This window comes from Odontesthes bonariensis, chromosome 17 (assembly GCF_027942865.1).
Source record: "Odontesthes bonariensis isolate fOdoBon6 chromosome 17, fOdoBon6.hap1, whole genome shotgun sequence".
Lineage (NCBI taxonomy): Eukaryota > Metazoa > Chordata > Actinopteri > Atheriniformes > Atherinopsidae > Odontesthes > Odontesthes bonariensis.
Window position 1 is genome coordinate 23,034,142 of NC_134522.1, and position 7,092 is coordinate 23,041,233.

The window sequence follows — 7,092 nt, forward strand, 5'->3', positions numbered from 1 at the left end:
TAAACAAGAAGGTTGTTTCTGGTCCCATATGTTTATGTGTGGTCACCAGCAGGAAATCTGAAACCTGTCTCAATAGATTTAAGTGAAATCCGGAGGGATAGCTACAATCCTAATGCCAAAAAAGTTGGAATGCTGTGGAAAATGGAATTCAAAACAAATGCACTGATTTGCAGATCTAACCAATATTCTTTCTTCATAATAGAACATACAAAACTTATCTAATGTTCAAAATGAAGCGTTTGACTTTTCTTGAAAAATGTTTGCTCATCTTTAAATTGATGGCAGGAACGCATCCCAAAAAGGTTGGGACAGAAGCAACGAGCAGCTGGAAGAATAAGTAAACACCTAGAGGAACAAGTTGCAGCTATGTGGGTTAATTGGAAACAGGTCAGCGATGTCATTTCATATAAAGAAGAGCACCTTAGAGAGGCAGAGTCTCAGAAAGATTGGCAGAGGTTCAGCAATCTGCAAAAAACTGGAGCAATTTCAGGATAATGTTTCTTAATCTAAAATTGCAAAAACATTTAATGATTCATTATCTACGGTACATAATATCTTGAAAAGAATCTGGAGACATTCTGTGTGAAAAAAATCAATATTGGATGACCCTGACCTTGATTCTCTCATGGAAATCACTACATGGGCTCAGGAACACTTTCAGAAATCATTGTCTGTGAACGCAGTTCACCATCCACAAATGCAGGTTAAAACTCTGTCATGCAAAGAAGAAGCCGTATCAGAACAAGATTCAAAAACACACCGCCATCTTCTCTGGACCACAGGTCATTTAAGATACGACAAAGTGGAAAACTGTTCTGTGGACAGATTCATTCGTTTGACCTTCCTTTTTGGAATTCATGGACACCGCATCCTCCAGACTAAAGAGAGGCAGGTCCATCCAGCTTGTTATCAGTGCTCTGTTCAAAGGTTTGTATCTCAGATTTCAAAGGGATGCATTTGTGCCTATGGAACTGGCTGCTTGCACATCTGGATAAGCACCATCAATGCTTAACGGTATTTACTGGTTTTAGAGCAACATATGCCCCCATCTTGATTATGTCTTTTTTGGGGAAGGCCTTGCATATTTCAACAAGACAACGCTAAACCACATAGTATATCTGTTACAACAGAAGAGTCCAGATGCTGTACTGACCAGCTTACAGTCCAGACATGCAAAAGACAACAAAGGCAGCTAAGATGCTATATCAGATAAGAATGGGACAACATTCCTCTCCTAACTGGCCTCCTCAGTTCCCAGATGTTTATAGACTTTTGTTAAAAGAAGAGGGGGTGGTAAACATCCCAACTTTTTTAGCTCATCTCTAATTTCTTCTTATCAAATTCAAGATGAGATCATATTTTAGAGTTTTGACTTTCACCTCACATTGACATGTAGCAAAGGTTATACTCTGGCTTTTCTCTTAAAAAAACTTAAAACAACCAGCAGGTTCCTCATGAGTTGTAAAAGTTTTCATTCAGCTCCACTTCAACAGACTCCAAAAGTGAAATCCTGCTTTTACATCAATGCACGAGAATAATGATCCAATGACATAGATGTCAATGTCACTACCGGGTATTCGAGTACATTTTCTACATACGTTTGTGCTTCCCAGAGGATAAAGCTTATTGATTATTGGTGGCACTGTTTAAGGGTTTGAGTAAAAATGTGCCTATGCACTTTTTTATTTTTTATTATAATTTTTTATTTGCACTGTTAGAAGAATGCGTACAAGCAAGATATGGCTTAATAGTGCACACAAGAATAAACAAAAACAAAACAAAGGCAGATCAAATGAAAGGGAGGAAAAAAAAAAAAAAAAACTAGCAGGGACATCATACCAATAGATTTCAACTGGTTAGAACGTCCTTAATTCTTGAGCAAAGTCCCTTCCATGTTTTTACTGTAGATAAACTGCCGTTGTTCAGTCGAGCTGTGGTCTCCTCCAATGATGCAATGTCCAGTAAGGATCTGATCCAGTAACATTTTGCACTAATATCAGGTTTGAACCACAGCTGGAATATTGACTTTTTGGCAGCTGTGAAGCCAGCAAACACCAGACGTTTTTCACGTAGAGAGAGCTCAAGTGTGGAATCATCATTTAATAAACAAAAACAGGGGTCTAACACAAGAGTAATGTCAAGAAACTTGGATAACATCTTAATAACATATTTCCAAAATATACTTATAATGGGACATTCCCAAAACATATGGAGGAAGGTACCTGTGGCGTTCTGGCAAAGCATGCATTGTGGATTTTGAGAGATATTCATTTTGAAACGTATGTATGGTGTTGTATATGCCTTGTGGATCATCTTATAATGAATTAATTGATGTGCCAGGCACTTAGATGTAGTGGTAGATTGTCCCATATCTTCTCCCAGTCTGGATCGTGCCTATGCACTTTGATAAATGATCATCATCAACATTCATGTGGAACAACTTAGGCGATCCCCCGTCTTTTTAAAATATTTCAGTCATGAGTAAATATCTCCAAAACAAACGGTATTCCCTTCAGTTGCATGTTAAAATGTCAGCCACAACCCACTCACTACACAATGCTCACCAACTGAGAGCTCCCACTTGGTGACTATGAGCTCATGTGTCCACATGCTTGTTTGCGTGAATCTACTGTGCATCTGCTCTCATGCATGTTATGTTGTTCGCCTGCAGGTAAACCCAGTCGTCCTCCTACTGTCTGAGCGCCACGTTCTCTGTGAGTCACATTTTCCTTGGCTCCATTCATGCAGATGTTATTTTCTGGGAAACGTACAGTAGCGGATCACATGAAGAGAAAGATGGAGAGAGGGGAGGAGGAGGACGGAGAATTAATGAGTCATGGTTCCTGTGAACGCAGTAAGCTTGTCACCAGGATACCACAGTGATCCGGGATAGCCCTTCCTGGGCCCACTAAGCCAGTGGCTCCCAACCTTTTTCTGGCTGCCATAGCCCTGCTGCCCTTTCAGCTCGTGCTCTTGAGCATGTTTCAGTAATTGCCTACTCACAGCTAACTACTTCAGCCATTAGTTGAAGCTCTCCATTTACACCGCAACAGTTCATGTGCTTTAAGTACTCCTGGTTGGGAAGCATTAATCTGGACTGCGCTTTGGCCTTGTTGAGCACCATCAGGGACAGCAACAGCGAGACCCCTCCCTCCATCCCTGGGGAAGCGATAAATCCATGGGATTTGTTTATTTGTAATCTGATTACTATGTTTTATTATCGGCTCTGAGGATGATCTCTGAATCTTTTGGTGTCATTGCAGCTGTTTATCTTAATAAGCTGGTTTATTAAGTGCCGTTAATCCATCTTTCAGAGTGCATGAGCAGATGTGTTGACTTCAGAGTTGGTGTCACCAAAAGAGTCTCTTCTTCTGCTTAAGGTGATGTTTTGAATCGGCAAAGAAAAATTCGTCAAGTTTTTCAGGAATTTGGGAGCTCCGCCTTGCATGTAGATGGACCACTTTTTCAAAAGGTTGCAAATTCTGCCCAAAAAAGCTGACTGCAGCCGTCAGGTTTTTTCACTCATCGGCAGCGTCATTTTGTTTTGAGCTGGAGGCAGATGTTTGTACAGTCCTGTACGTGCAGTGTTTGTGTGGAAGTGTGCGCATGGGGAGGGGTTGTTGTGAGGGCGGGGGAGGGGCCTGGATTTCAATCTCTGATTTGAGACCATCTGCCTCCTCCAGGCAGCTGCCGAGCAGAGCCGCCCCACCTGCGCTGTCCCAATGCGCCATGGGATTTACAGAGAGGTCACCACTGCTGCCGGAGACGTACTGTCACCTAATACTCTCAAACAATCAGCTCCAGTGATCACACACACACACACACACACACACACACACACACACACACACACACACACACACACACACACACACACACACACACACACACACACACACACCCCATATGCTCACAGATGGGTAGATAAGTTCCATGGAAGTGTCAGAGAGGATGCAACTGAGAGACTGTAACAGTAGGAGCATCATCTTGGTCAGCCCCTGTCACCATGTAAAGCCAAAGCACCACAGGAAACAACACAAAAGAAAGAAAAAGGAGAAGGGGGGGGGGGGTGACAGAGCCAAAGAATGGATTTCCCCCTCTGTGTTGCCATGGCGACAGCAGTGGATGGTGGATGACTGATTTCCCGTTCTGCTGTGGAGAGAGAGAGAAAGAGGTGGAGCTTGCAGGGGAAAGCGTCCATGTTTTCTCTTAAAACTATTACGTCAGAGCCTTTGTGGTGATGTTGGTCTAGATATTGAACACTTTGACCCTGCAGAATCTACAGCCAGAGAGCAGAAAGGAAAATTCAACTCAGGCCACTCGAACTTTTGGTCCTGAAGCTTTCAGGCACATGTAGGCGTTCAGCTGGGGAGGCAACAGATTTTAGAGTAATAAAAAGGCTGTTTTGAATCCAAAAAAAAAAACGTTTCTATGTATTTATTTATTTAGTGCCAAGCTTTGGTCAATTTTGAGATTTTGCTTTGGATGTTTTATACCATGTGCTCTTATAGTAAAGAGAAGAACTGCAAAATAAATGTGTTCATGTTTATTTTCCATGTTTGTCTGCAGTGTCTCCCCTTAAAAGGCTAAAACCCTCGAACTCTCTCTGCTTTAGCTAGATTTAGCTCAGCAACTAATGTAAACTAGCAGTAAATTAGGGGTTTTGTGTCAGCTGTGTAGTTGAGGCTGTGTTTGCAACTCTCCGTATTGTTTTCACTGAAAGAGTTTTAAATTTTTACAAGGATTTTGGTTTTAACTTTGTAAAACCAAAGTGATGTCTAATTCTCAGGACGTCTTCTTATCAGAATTGTTGGTATTTTGTGGCACAGCATGAATTGCTGGTTTCGGTAAATTTGATTTCAACGCCATCGTGTAATGTATTAGTTTTTTCAAATCAGACTTACTGAAGCGAACAAAGCAATACAAGGTTACATTTATAAAGTGGTTTTGTAAGATACAAACTTACATGTGAGCTTGAAAAGCGAAAACAGGTGACACGGAGCCTGAGATGCAGAAGACGGAAGATGCTGAGCTGGGGCTCGTGTGTGGGACAATACCGCCATCTTGTGGCTTTGACATCTCATATCATGAAGACCTTGGAGAGACTCCTTGTTCGTTGCATGAGATTGCAGGCAGGGCCGTAGCCAGGATTTTGGAATAGGCGAGGTCCATGATGCGCGCACGCAGCGCGTGCCGAAATTTTTACTGTATATATATATATATATATATATATATATTAAACTATATAGTTTTTAATATATAGCCTACATTTATGTATATGTACAATATATATTTATATTTTTTAATGTATTTATTAAATTACAGGTCACACAAGAGTTGTATTGTTTAAATGTCTTTTAATTGTATAAACCAGCATTTATTTTTTGTAATGTACTAAATTTACATTTTTTATAGTACACCACCATGTTTTTAAAGAATATAGGGGGTAACTTTGAACTTGTTGAACTGAATGATGAATGGTAGTGATATTCCAAAATAAAAATAATATTCAAGTAGAAATAAATCATTGCAAATTACAGCCCCTAAAAGTACAAATGGCATCACCTAAAATCTCAACAATCAACTTTTTCATCAAATGCAAGCTGAATCCTCCTATGACCAATGCAGCTGATGGTGTCAGTCGGTCTTTTTTTTTCTCCACTAACCAAATGACGGCTTAAAAACAGTGACTTATCAAATTGCTTCACAAAGTTGTCAAAGAAGACATCATAGCCTACTCATAACTCATTATGCATAGGCTACTGTTTTAAAACTGTTGGCTTTGTTGCGCCCAAGTGCTGCGCTGCGCAGGCTTAATCACTTGCGATGTCTGCTGAATTGCGTTCTCTTCCACGAATCGCACCACTCCACTCGCACAGTCTTTTTCACTCACACAGGCAAAAAATGAAAACAAAGCCCATGGATGTTAACAACAATCTGCAAAGCACGTTTCACAGAGGTTTTGAGGTTTTTTATGTTTGATTCAGTTGGGCATTTTTGGCGGTCCAAAAAAAACAAAAAAAAAAACAAAAAAAAAAACCTTGGATGAAAAAAGGGAGGTCCAGACCTCGCTGTCCTCTAATGTCGCTTGCAGGTAATGATTGCAGGTTGCTGAGGCTCTTGATCCCCTCCAGTTTGCCAACCAGAAACACATAAGAGTGGAAGACGCGATTCTGTACATGTTGCATCGGGCATATGCTTATCTGGATGTGCCTGGTTCAACACCATACAGCCTCCCATACTAAAAGACAACCTGCTTGGTATGGGTGTGGCCCCCTCCCTGACATCATGGATTATAGACTATTTGTCTGCCAGACCACAGTATGTCAGGATGGGGAAATGTGTTTCTGGAACACTGGAATGCAGTACTGGTGCTCCACAGGGTACTGTTTTGGCTCCTTTTCTTTTCACCCTGTACACATCAGACTTCAGGTACAACTCAGAGTCCTGCCACATACAGAAGTATTCTGATGATACGGCTGTTGTGGCATGTGTGCGCGGTGGACAGGAGAAGGAGTACAGGGACCTTGTGGATGTGTTTACTGACTGGACCAAAAAGAACTGTTTGCTCCTGAACACCACCAAAACCAAAGAGCTGGTGGTGGACTTCAGGAGATCTAAAACCCCATACCAGTCAGTCTGCATTGATGGAGGGGAGATAGAGACTGTTCAGACCTGCAAATACCTGGGGGTGGTGCTGGATAATAAACTGGAGTGGTCTGCCAACATAGACGCAGTGTACAGGAGGGGCCAGAGCCGTCTCTTTTTCCTGAGACGGCTCGGGTCCTTCAATGTCTGCAGTGATATGATGTGCATGTTTTATCACACTATCATTGAGAGTGCACTGTTCTATGCTGCTGTTTGCTGGGGGAGTTGCACTACAGACAGAAACTGTAGACGCCTGGACAAACTGGTGAAAAAGGCTGGTTCTGTTGTAGGCAGAAGGCTGGACCCTCTCAGTGCTGTGGTGGAGAAACGGATGAGGAGGAAGTTAGATTCTGTGATGGAGAATAATAAACATCCTCTCCACAGCATCCTGACAGGACAGAGGAGCAGCTGCAGTGAGAGGCTCATCTCTCTGCGCTGCAGGAC